The sequence below is a fragment of the Phalacrocorax carbo genome, chromosome 11 (assembly GCF_963921805.1).
Source record: "Phalacrocorax carbo chromosome 11, bPhaCar2.1, whole genome shotgun sequence".
NCBI classification, from domain to species: domain Eukaryota; kingdom Metazoa; phylum Chordata; class Aves; order Suliformes; family Phalacrocoracidae; genus Phalacrocorax; species Phalacrocorax carbo.
Window position 1 is genome coordinate 10,759,842 of NC_087523.1, and position 11,484 is coordinate 10,771,325.

At 47.4% G+C, this 11,484-nt stretch overlaps 1 protein-coding gene across 5 annotated transcripts in view; it reads right to left on the minus strand.

Moving 5' to 3' along the window:
* PLS3 (plastin 3) overlaps window positions 1-1,990 on the minus strand; it is a 53,826-nt gene extending 51,836 nt beyond the window's left edge. For 2 of the 5 annotated variants that reach the window (XM_064463004.1, XM_064463002.1), the window contains exon 1: window positions 1,852-1,990. The gene's annotated coding sequence lies outside the window, so the exon portion shown is untranslated. The remainder of the gene's footprint in view (window positions 1-1,851) is intronic. The other 3 variants (XM_064463006.1, XM_064463003.1, XM_064463005.1) reach the window with 2 other exon arrangements.
* Between the last annotated feature and the right edge of the window lie 9,494 nt (window positions 1,991-11,484).

Below are 11,484 nucleotides of genomic sequence, written 5' to 3' on the forward strand. Positions count from 1 at the left end.
ATAACCGAGTTTAGTAATCACATTATGATCTCTTAACCCAGACAAAGAATGAGTAATTCATCTTTCACAAGCAGAGAATTCCTTCAAAGGAGCTTGGTTACAACCAAGCAACATCCTCAAATTGTTAAACTTTTGGCAAGATTAACAGCAGTGTTTCAAAAAGATTTCTCTTAGCAAATTATTTTATAACATAATTTTTTTTTTTTAAAGAGTTATTCAGACGTAAACCAGCAGATCTGGAATTTAAGTTCTCTGCACGCACACACCCCATCAGACACCCCCAGGGCAGGAATCAGCTACAGAATATTGCACCCAGGGGACTCGCCTTGTGTCCACTAATCCCTCTGAAACACTGCTCTCCACTGACAAACTACCAGCAGCTCCTCTCTGCACAAGATTTCTTTTCAAAATAGATTGAATTTCTATCCGTCATTATGCACAGCACTAACACATGTTGATCTCTGTAACTATTCCCTCTTTATATCCAGGTTCCAGCTGTTGTCTTTAAAGTTACTCTGAGCAAAACTCCCAGCATTAAGGAGTTTTTCTTCTCAGGTTACCAGACTCACTGGAGAAGTCACAAGTGTTACTGGTTGAACAATGCCTCCAAGTTCTCATGCAAAAGCAATTTATCCAAGATATCTATTATCTTTGATAGTCTTTTCTACAGACTGACCAAAAACAGGAAGCCCAGCTCTCATGTGCACATGCATTCCACTGGGATTGTGTAACAGCAATAACAACCTCAGAGGCTGATTCAATGGCATTTGCTCAGAGCTATACCAACAGCTCTCCTGAAAAGAAATACATGAGTTCAAGTGATGCTCTGCTTGAAGGTATGAATGCTATTACAGAGCAGACGCACGCAGCCCCTGTCCCGAGGAAGCATTAACTGGAGGTTAGATCCCCATCCACATGCCTCACCACTACTTCCACTTCGATAAAAACTTACAACTGGAGAGGAGTCATGCCTGCAGCTTGTTACCTCTGTAACAGCAAGTCCGGCAGGACTCGATGCTGTCCATCCGAACACTTACAGCCAGCACCAGCATGCCCCAGCCTTTCCTATGCAAAGGAAAGCCTAAAGCTTCACCTCCTGAAAAATTCCCTGCTCTTCCCCTTCCCTTCGCAGGCTCCCAACAAGAAGCCATTGTTCGGGGGAGCAGGGTGACACTTCCTCTCCCGGCCCAAATTAGAGATGTATAAAAATAAATCCACACAGCTGTCCCGCTAGTTCGCTTTATCACCGCTTCAATTAGATGAGAAGCCGGCTCCAATTCCCTCACGATTTTCTGCTGCCGCGAACGCTACCCTGCACGCGGGAGAGGGGTAAGCGCGAGCCGAAGCCCCTTTTCGGCGCGGCCCCGCGGGAGCCCGCGGCGGGAAGCGGCACCTCCCCTCCCCTGCCCCCCTGCCCGGCGGCGCTTCCAGCAGCCCGCACAAAGCCCCGCTCCGGGGCTCGCCGCGGCCCGGCTCAGCCCGGGGCGAACCGTCCCGCGGGGGTGAATCACACAAGTGCCGTTTCACCGCCGCGGGCGGGCGGGGAGGGGCGGCGGGAGCGCGGACACGTACTCCGCGTCCCGGCGGGCACCGGTGCGCGCTGGGCTCCGCGCCCGCCCCGGGACACCCACCCCACCCCCACCCCCCTCCCCGGGGCGCGGGGGCTGCCGCCCGGGAGCGGAGGCGGGCGGCGGCCAGGGCCGGGCCGGGCCCCGCGGAGCCGGGCGGCGCCTCCCGCCCCGCCGCCGGGATGCTCCGCCCGGGCCGGCCGCACGCCCGGGTGGCGGGGCGAGCGCCGCCAAACTTTCCCCAAGTTGGGGCCGCGCTGGCAGAGCTGCCCGGAGCACTCACCGCCGGTGCGCCGCGCCGAGCCGCCGTGCCGAGCCGAGCCGTGCCCCAGCGCCGCTGCCCGCGCTCGGCGCGCCGCAGCCCCGCCGCCCCGGCCGGATTGGGCCGCCCGCCTGCACATCACGGGGTCCCGGCGCGGCGATTAGGCGGGCGCGGAGTCACTCAGGGCGGGGCGGGGCTGCGGCCGCTGCCGGGGCGCGCCCCCGTCCCGGCCGCCGCTGGGCTGCCCCCCCCTGCCCTCCCCTGCCGGCATCCCTCGTGTCCTGCGTGTGTCCCACCTCCTGCCCTGTGCGCATCCCACCTCCGTGCATGCATTCCTCCTGCCCTGCAAGCATCTCTCCTGGCTCCCCGCTACGCATCTCTCCTCCAGGTAGGCATCCCTTTTCCGTGACAAGCATCCCTGCGCCTCCCGTGCTTGGGCAGCGCCGGCTCCCTCGGCCCTGCCACACAGAGGAGCTCTGGGCGTCCCTTGCAATCTTCCCTTCTCTCCCCAGGAGCAACCCCGCGGGGTGGTGCTGAGGACACCGGGGGAAGCTGGTGCTGTTGGGCTCGCGGGGCGGGGGCTCCCCGCACGGAGGGGCCGGGGGCAGCCCAGAGCCTGCCTCTCGCAAGGAGCATGTGGGGTGCGGGTGCCCGCGCACCCTGGGCTCTGTGCTCCTGGGCAGGGAACGTGGCCACGGCCGTTGCCCGGCCTCCGGCTGTCCGATTTGGAATAGGTGGCCTCGTAACCGTCCTAATTTCTATATTTGCCACGCAGACATTACACCAAAAATTGCTAAAAGGACTCGGGAAACCAAGGGCCTTAGGGACGCTTTTGCACAGAAGTGGTGGAGAGCAGAAGTTAATGCAAAAGAGGCCTTGAACTGAGAAAGAAGAAGGAAAAACCTGCTCTGGGAAGAAGGAGGTGAAAGGAGAGAAGGCGCCAGGGGGCCAGAGCTGCCCTGCAGAGCTGAGCCAGAAAAGGGGGAAGCCGTTTCCCCAAATGAGGGACCTCACACTCCCCAGCAGCCCGGCACCGGCCCCGCCACCACCACCGGCCCCGGAGGAAACATGGGCTCAGGTATTAACGCCTTCTTCTGGTTTTAGGAGAAAGCACAAGACCGTTTTCAGGTCAGAAAGATGAGCCATTCCCATGCCTGGAGGTGAGAACAGCACAGAGTAATGAATTCAGACAAAAACCAGGAACATTAATGCAAGGTACTAGCTCTGTTAGAAAGTAATGGCACATGTCCCACTTTTTTGTGTTTTCACTATTTTCCACCACTGTCAGAAAAATTAAACTTGCAGAAAGGCGACAGTTACCTAACAAACTATTAATAGATAAGATGCACACCAACCTTAGATAATTCTCTCTCTTCTCTTTAAAAATTAAATAAATGTAGGGCATATCTGACTAGAACTGCCCACTGTAATGAGCATTTATTTCTCTCTGTTGCCAGTGTTACTGGTGTACATTTCTGGATCTGAATTGCATAGTCATACATTATGAGTCTTTGTTTGAATTATTTACAGAAAGACTGTCAGTCTGATCATTACAGAATAAAACAAAACACATTTCCTTGTCAAAACCATCAGGAAAAATAATTTTGCAGTTAATTTTCCAAAGCTACGAAATGGCAAGGTCTCACAGAGGGGTCCCACATGATGGAAGCGACACGGTTCACAGTGGGAGTTTCCTCATCACATTAGCAGGAACCGCTTCCTGAGATGAATTAGACTCTCTTCCCTTCGTCCTTTTATTCTTTTTATACAGTTGGATTTCTCATTGGATATCAGAAACTCTTACATATTCATCAGTTTGTTAGACTGGCTCTCAGGAAATGGGAGTAGCAATTTGATACTGATTTAAAGGATTAGTTCGATTTTACGCTCCGTGGTGGTAGTCCTGTGTTCAGACTAGGCCAATGCTTCTCATTGCATTACAAACACAACAAAACTGTGAAAATTTCTAATTCTGTTTGCAAATTTTAGCAAAAAAAAATATGCTTTAGATTGTTTTTGTCAGGTTTTGCTAGCATGCCAACATAAAAGAGCTAGAGACATGAAATCATCTTTCAGATCTTGACTATTCAGAAAATGCAGATTACACATTTCTGTGCCCTGCTTTTGTCCAAAACTGTAACATGAAACAGGCAACTCTTTGTTCTCCAAATGAGGGAGCAAAGTATTAAACATATTGAACATTTACCAGTTGCCTCTTTATTAGGATTTCCCTGTGTCTTCATGCACAAAGAAAGTTAAGCTATAGTAGACAAATCCATTAATTGAGCTACAACCACTCCTTAGTGTCCTGATACAGTCACCAAGCTTAGTTTAAGATTTTTATTTTGTACTCAGTATAATTACTATATTCTGAGTGAGATGTCAAAATGCAGACATTCATTTCATTTACACACAACTAGCACATGCCTTCTTTGCAGAAACACACGACTGCACATTTTAGGTGATTATTTGTGGTTAAAAACACTCATTAACACAGATAACAGCTTCGCTTTCTCGTGAAAAATAAACACAAGGCTCAGCAATTACTGCTTCACAAAACAGTGAACAAACTTTTTCAAGAGCACCTGACAGCACACAGTTGAATTCTTATTTCACTGCATCCACAGGTGATGCAGCTAGGGGGAGGAAAAGTGAAATTTTGATAAAAGTCACAGGGGAAAACCAGTGCCCTTATAAAAAGTCCCATGGAGATTTCAAACAGAGGCTGAAGCACAAGGTAGATCTGCAATATCAGTGTTGGCCAGTGTTTGGAATGATATTTGGGGCATTTTTAAAGCCCTTTCAAAACTATTGCTATTAAGAAAATGACAAAGAAAGAGTGCTGTTTACACAGAGGGACTTTCCACATAATGGCACGCATGAACAGAGAGGTTAGGACCAGACAGGCAACAACCTGGTTTACACCATGGGTAGTTTTATTTAATATGACTTTTAAATAAAGGTGTAGTGAAATATTTTTATAGATAATATGCACTTATAAGATGCGGACTTCACAAACTACTAGCATTTAGAAACTTAAGAGGAAGGAAACAGGCTATATTTTTTGAAGATGGGTTTAAACAGTGTTTCATTAATTCTCTTCTTCAGCAGAGTACAGTGAGTTTAACAGGTATCAGAAAATGCCCTGGCTATAGACCCACAATGGAAGGGCTGCCTGCTGGATTGGTGTGTTGAACTTTTTCAATTGTAAGGATATGAATTTCCATAAATGCAGTTTATTGTAATTATTGTAATAATCACCATCAGACAGAGGAAGGGCTGACCCTGCCCCCAGGGCAACTTTGCCACCGACTCCAGTGGAAGCTGGACCGGCCCTCAACAGGCTTTGACACTGCCAGATTAATGTTAGTGTGACTCTTTGCCTACAGAAGTAAAACTAATTTTAATTATGCCTGTCTGAATATAAGCTGCTTATCTGGCAGCTTAGCGATACATCTCCTGTACTGCTTTTCCATTCTGTACTTTTGCTCTTGGCTGGGTTATTGCATAATATGTGGTTTTAGCATATAATTATGGTTACTTACTGTGAGAATATCTTACTAAGGCAATGCTCAGATGAATAAAGTTAGAGGGACTATGAGGATAAATAATGCTTGTCTTCTCAGTGGCAAATCTAAGTAACTTCTGACTGAGAGCTCCTGCCAACATCACTAACAAGAAAAAAGCTCATTGTCTGTTGAAGAGGAGGCGGTGCCTTTTGGAAAGGGTACAGAAGAAACACTGTGGTCCTAAGAGATGCTGTGAAACATTGTGTGCATGCATCTTGGCAAGGTATGCCTGATATCCCATGTAAAATCTAGCTGCTCTAAGATCAAGATCATCACAGACCATAAGTTAGGGGTGATGACTATCAGGAGGAAGGGGAGGAAGCCTGGTGGGGTAATTAAAAACTTGTGTCTCTGACGCATGGTGTGCCAAAGAGACAGAGAAAGCACAAAACATACCGGGGGAGTGGTAAGCATCCGGGTTCAGAAGTGGCCTTTAAAGAAATGGGCTTTAAAGGAGTTAGGGTGAAGTTCTTCCATTAGAATTAAGGCATCTGTTCTCAGCTAGACTTTTGGTTAGCTTTCTGCAAATACTTACTCATAACATTAACAGAATCTAAGAACCAGGATATTAATGTCAAAAACACTTGTCATCAGTCAAGGAGAACAACTGAGTGGCACTATGAATAGATTAAGAAACTGGAACTATGTTTTTTCCATTGCAAGAAAACAGATGGAAATCTGCATAATATTTTGAACTACAGCAAATTGAATTTACCTCCTGCTAGAAACATTTACTCAAATAATTCTGGGCACTTCTTTACTTAAAAACAACTTTTGGGAAATAAATATCAGCAAGTTTATCCAGCAGGGTTGGCCCATGCAGGGAATCCATATTCAAAGTCTAAAGAAGTCTGTGAGACCGCTCACGTGGATGTAGACTACCCACCACAGTTATCAGCCTGCCAGGCTGTAGGCAAGCTGCCTGCCAGCTGCCTTCCCTCTCACTGTCCTGACTGCCAGATCACGTCGTGGGACTCCGGACTGTGTTGGGAAACCATCAGTGCCTCCTGTTTATTCTGCTGCAAGACAAGCTCGCGCTTGGCGAAGGGGTTGCTCAGGGTGTCATGTTGCCTCTATTCTGCAGTACAGGTTTTATTTGTTTGAAATTGAGCTCTTTCCTGTCAAGGGGAGTTTTTCAGTGGTTGCCCATGCAGCATAAGAAGAGCTTTGCACTTCCAACCCAGCAGTGGCAAGCCGGAGTTATTCACTTTCTGTCTTTGGTCAACCCTTAACTGCATTTTATGGGCCAAGCTTCCAGAGGACTCATTGACCTTTAAAGCATGCAGGAGAGTGGTGACTTGAGACTTTATTTGCAGTTCATATCAACAGGGTAAACTTCCCTCCTTCATTGTTGTCAACCAAAAAGAAAAAAAAGCAACATGGCAATGAAATATGGTTTTGTCTCTTCTCTTTACTTAATTTGTCATACCATCAAGACCAGACTCTCAAAAGCTACTGAATCCACATTATCATTCTCCCAGCTAAGGTACAAATTACTGTCTCCAAAGAAAATCATGTTTCCAGAGAGCATGAGATGCAGAAGGGCAGACATAGATAGTTTTGGGCAGAAGAACCAAACAGAACTAGCTGCAATCTATGGAAAATACAGTCACTGTCCATGCAGCTGACAGTCATTTTGGTCATTTGTCTAGGTTGACAATTTGGCATGCAATAACCTGGTTGTTACTGTGGCTTGAAGTTCTGTGTGCAGCTTCTTATTATTAAATCCTGGCAATCGGCTCAGAGCTGGACAACGTCACCCTGGAATGAGTTTTTAGGAAGGGTTTGAAGGGGGAAAAGCCTGGTGGTTTGGCAAGCTAGGACCGGGTTGATATTTCATGCACTTGGTTCTGTGTTGGGACAAGACTGGAGGCAGGAAACAAAAAAGCTGCTGACGCAGGCAATTCTGCATGGTGTAGGGAGTTTGGGATGGGATGAACTGGAAAGTGTACAGGGCCTCCAAGGAGGACTCTTGTCTGCACAGTGCTGCCCTTCATGCCAGTCAGGCTTGTGAGCGATGCCCTTGCTTTCCTCTTTCTCTCCACTCTGCCTTCCTTTGGCTCAAGTCAAGTTAAAATAAGGTACACAGAGACTGTATGGCAGCTAATTAGTAACACTCATCTGTGACAGGATAAGAGCAGGAGGCTGTGCTTGATAACTGAGGAAGTGTTCTTGCTGCTCAGGGACACTATTTCTAGTGTTTCTAATATTTCCCCATTTGCTAGTAACTAATTTGGACTTTTGTCTTCCTAGTCCGTAATACAGTTGTGAATATTTTGTTCTCATTTCTCTGAACTTTCTTCTCTCTTTATTTTTTTGCCCCTCTAACTTCTGTCTCCTTTTCCATTTTACTCATGCTGGCACAAAGTTCCCCTAGCTCCTACAAAACTCAGCCATCCCACAACCTCCAAAATCCACAGTGAGCGGAAGCAGAGCAGGGCTGTCTACATTCCTGCAAGCCCAGGGCTTGGGAGACGGCATGGATATGTGCCAGTGCTAATAAATAGGGAGCTATTACTGACTGTGTAAAGCAGGAAAATTGCAGAACAAGATAAGACTCACAGAATTCCCATAAACTGATTTTGGATAAGGATATTTACCAAGTGGAAAAAATAGGTTATCCTTAAATGCATATCTCTCTATCCAGCCATAGGCGTGTTTGTGCAAGCGCTACACCATGTATAAAAGGCAGCAGGTTCATGTGTTGAAGTATATCTGTGACACACACTCAGCTCCTTTGCACCCTGCCCAGTACAGGAGTTGCTTTGCAGTTTTGCAGTCAGGCTATGGTTGGGGATGACTGCTCCCTGCTCTGAGGCCAGGCTGCACCATGCCTGCCAAGTTAAACACCCTGTGTAGCTCCAGTTGGGCCCAGCATGCACAAAATCTAATGCAGGGGCCAGGACAACTGAGTGGAGCAGTTTCTTTTACAGGTTTAGTAACTGCAAGGCTTTATTGCCTCCTCCCATGTCTTACAGAGCAGAGATCAGGCCAGGTGCCCTGACCTTACAGGCTTGCATTGCAGCAAGGCAGATCTGCAGATCTGAGGAAGCTGCTTCACCCTGCTGAATTGCTTCTCCAGGTAGCTGAGTGCTACTGGGGCAGGGCTGATCCTGCTGCATCAGAACAGGGAGGCCCTGGTAGGTGCCAGCCTCCCCAGTGCAGGTGGGTGCACATCAGCCAACATTTACATATCAGTGCCTTTCTTTCCCTAAGCTTTATTGCTATGTTGCAGCAAGAAAGAGAGAACTGGCTGAAATAATGTGACTTTTGTGGTAACTGATGTGCAGGATGGGGCAGAGAGCAGAGGAACTGCTTGTGACGGACAAGAACACAAGGAACTGCAGAGACAGAGCAAACAAAAATCAGGGTGGTTCAGGTTCAGGTCATTTTGCTGTGGAGCATAGGCCATAGTAGTTACCCTCTCCAAGGCCCTTCCAGTCTTATATCCTACTATTGCAGTTCCTGTTTGTTGCAGGAAAGCACCTCTTAGTCCAGTCATGCTTGGATTTCTCTCCCTTCCCATCCGTGCAGGACCCCAGGCAGCACGCAGGGTGCAGCTACAGTGCATGAAGCAGCTATAGGATGTAGGTGCAATGGGGTTAACCTCATCCCCAGCCCCATAAGTGGTGCTCAGCTCCATCGCCCCTGGCACAGGAGTGTAGGTCAGTCTTCAGGGCAGCAGAGTGCAGAGTGCTGGATCCAGCTGGCAGCGATGTTTTCTCTTTCCTGACCCCACCACTGTACTCTCTGCTTAGCGCTTGCTGTTCTAGTTTTTGCTGATCTAGACGTGTTAAAATTAATTTTTCTCTTGGTGCCTGACTCTAGGCAAGGTTATTAGGTAGCTGGGTCATTGCATTATGTGACTGTCAGCTGCTGAAATCATTTGCACTAGGCTGTGGGTTGGTAACCCGCTAAAGACTGGGTTTGGAATGATGGCTAATTGCCACCAGGGCTGCTGCGAGCTTCATTTTAAAAACAAGGAATATTTTTTTAAAAAATAACAAGAAAACTGCATTTCTGTATTGTAAAGTGTTTGGCCTTCACATGGCAAGAGCCCAGCACATTTCCCCTCTGGTCTGCTTCTGGAATCATTACCACACTTATTTCCAGTAGTGCAGAAAGTCTTTTCCATACGCCTCCTCTTCAGCCAGCAATCTGTAGCTAATGTTTAATGTTTCCTAGGCAGGAGGAGAAGAGGACAAACCAACAGCTCTACTGTAAAGACAACCACCTTAGAAAATGTAAAACCTTTCTCTAAAAGCCATCACTAGGTCTGAAAGCAAGCCCAGTCCTGCAGACAGTACTTCAAAAACACCTCCGAGGACTGTGCAGCCTTGGGACAGTCTATGTGAGGAGGTAATGGAATGGTCCTGTGTCCCAAAAAACCTCTTCAGCCAGAGCAAGACTGTACCTTGTCCTGGTTAAGGGGAAAGTGCTCAGCAATGAAGAAGCTGCATAAAGTTAAAAATTCATTTGGATAGTCAATTCCTTATAAATCCACAACAAAATATGTCTTGCATGGATATTAGCTTTCACTGCCATTGAAGAGCATTTGTGCCAATTAAGGCGGCTGAGCAGAAGCCTCATCTTCTGCACTCATGTAACTTCCATCACAGCAACTTTTTACTGGACACTGTCCTGGCATTTCACATTCCAGCCTGACAACAGTCTGTGGGTTTTGACCAACATGCTCTACAAAATAAGTCGTTTACTGGAAAAGGACAGTTAACAGCTCATAAAAAGTGTTTCTCAGCATCAGCTCCAGAAAGGAATTCCTCCCAGAAGCCCATCTCACTCTCTTTGTTAGAGCTGATAAGGACGTGCGGGGATGAAGGGTATTCATAGCTGCAACGTGGCTTAAAAACAGAAGAAAATAATACTCTTGTGGAAAAAAAAAAAGGTTCTCTAGTGGGCTGGGCATCAGCAGAATTAGAAAACAGGCTGTGTTGTCCTCAAACAAGGGCACTCCATGTCCTCCTGCTTCTGCAGCATGAGTTGAAGGTCTTTTAAGGATGGCAAATCATACCAGTGAGAGGTCCCCAGCTCCCAGACATGGAGGACACCTGAGATAACTAGGCCCTGGCCATACTGACCTATACAGAAAGGGCAAACTGGTTCTCTGAAGGGCACTGTGGGCCCCTGCTCCCAGCCTCGACAAGACAAGGATATTCCCGAAAGCATCTGCCCCAGGCGTTTTATCACTCCAAGGTTTAAGGGCTGGGACCCTGCACCTCTTTTGTATCCCTGCCCCAGCAGCCACTCTAATGGAAGAGCCCAAAGCTGCATTTCTTTAGAGATCCAGCTTTTCTGACAAGGCGTGGATGGTCCAAGATGTTTCCAAGGGCCACAGCTGCAGCAGAGGTGGCCGTGTGCTCACCAGCATGCAGCCCAGCTGCCTGCCTCCAGGCACTAGAGCTGGCTCAGGCAGGTGGTGTCTGTGGCCACAGCTCTCCCTACTTCAGCATCTCCTGTGCTCCAGATGGAGACAAAACACAGTGCTTAGAGCTGCCAGCACCAAATGCCCCAGATGGAGTAAGAAGCTCCTCTGATGGACAGGGTAACACATATCTTGCCCACAGAGATCTCATCTCATGTTTAAACTTGGCAGTGTGAAGAGTTTTGATCTCTTCCTACAATTTTTGTTGCTGTTTTAGCATTATATGTCCTCACTTTTCATATTTTTGGTGTTCCTATCCAGGCCAACTTCAACTGGTGTGAAAGCCATGAATAAAAGGCACTTCTAGAAGCAGAGCGAGCAACATTTGTCCTTAGGCTTGATTTTGTCCCAAATATTTTACAATTGACTTAGTTTTGTGTTCACACATGTGTCTTATAAGAAATTCGAGAATGAAGCATTGCCAAAGGCATTAACACATAAAAAACGTTTTTCAGCCACTGAATATCCCCTCCTGATCTGCAGAAAGAGGCTTTTCCAATCATTATATGCTTATGGTTCATCAAATTGGTACTGCAAGAAAATCTGAGGTAGCTTTCTCTGTCACATAGCTGCTAAATAGCTAATACTTGCTTTATCTTTTGAAACTCTCTTTCTGCAGTGGTGATGGCTACAATATTGTCTGAT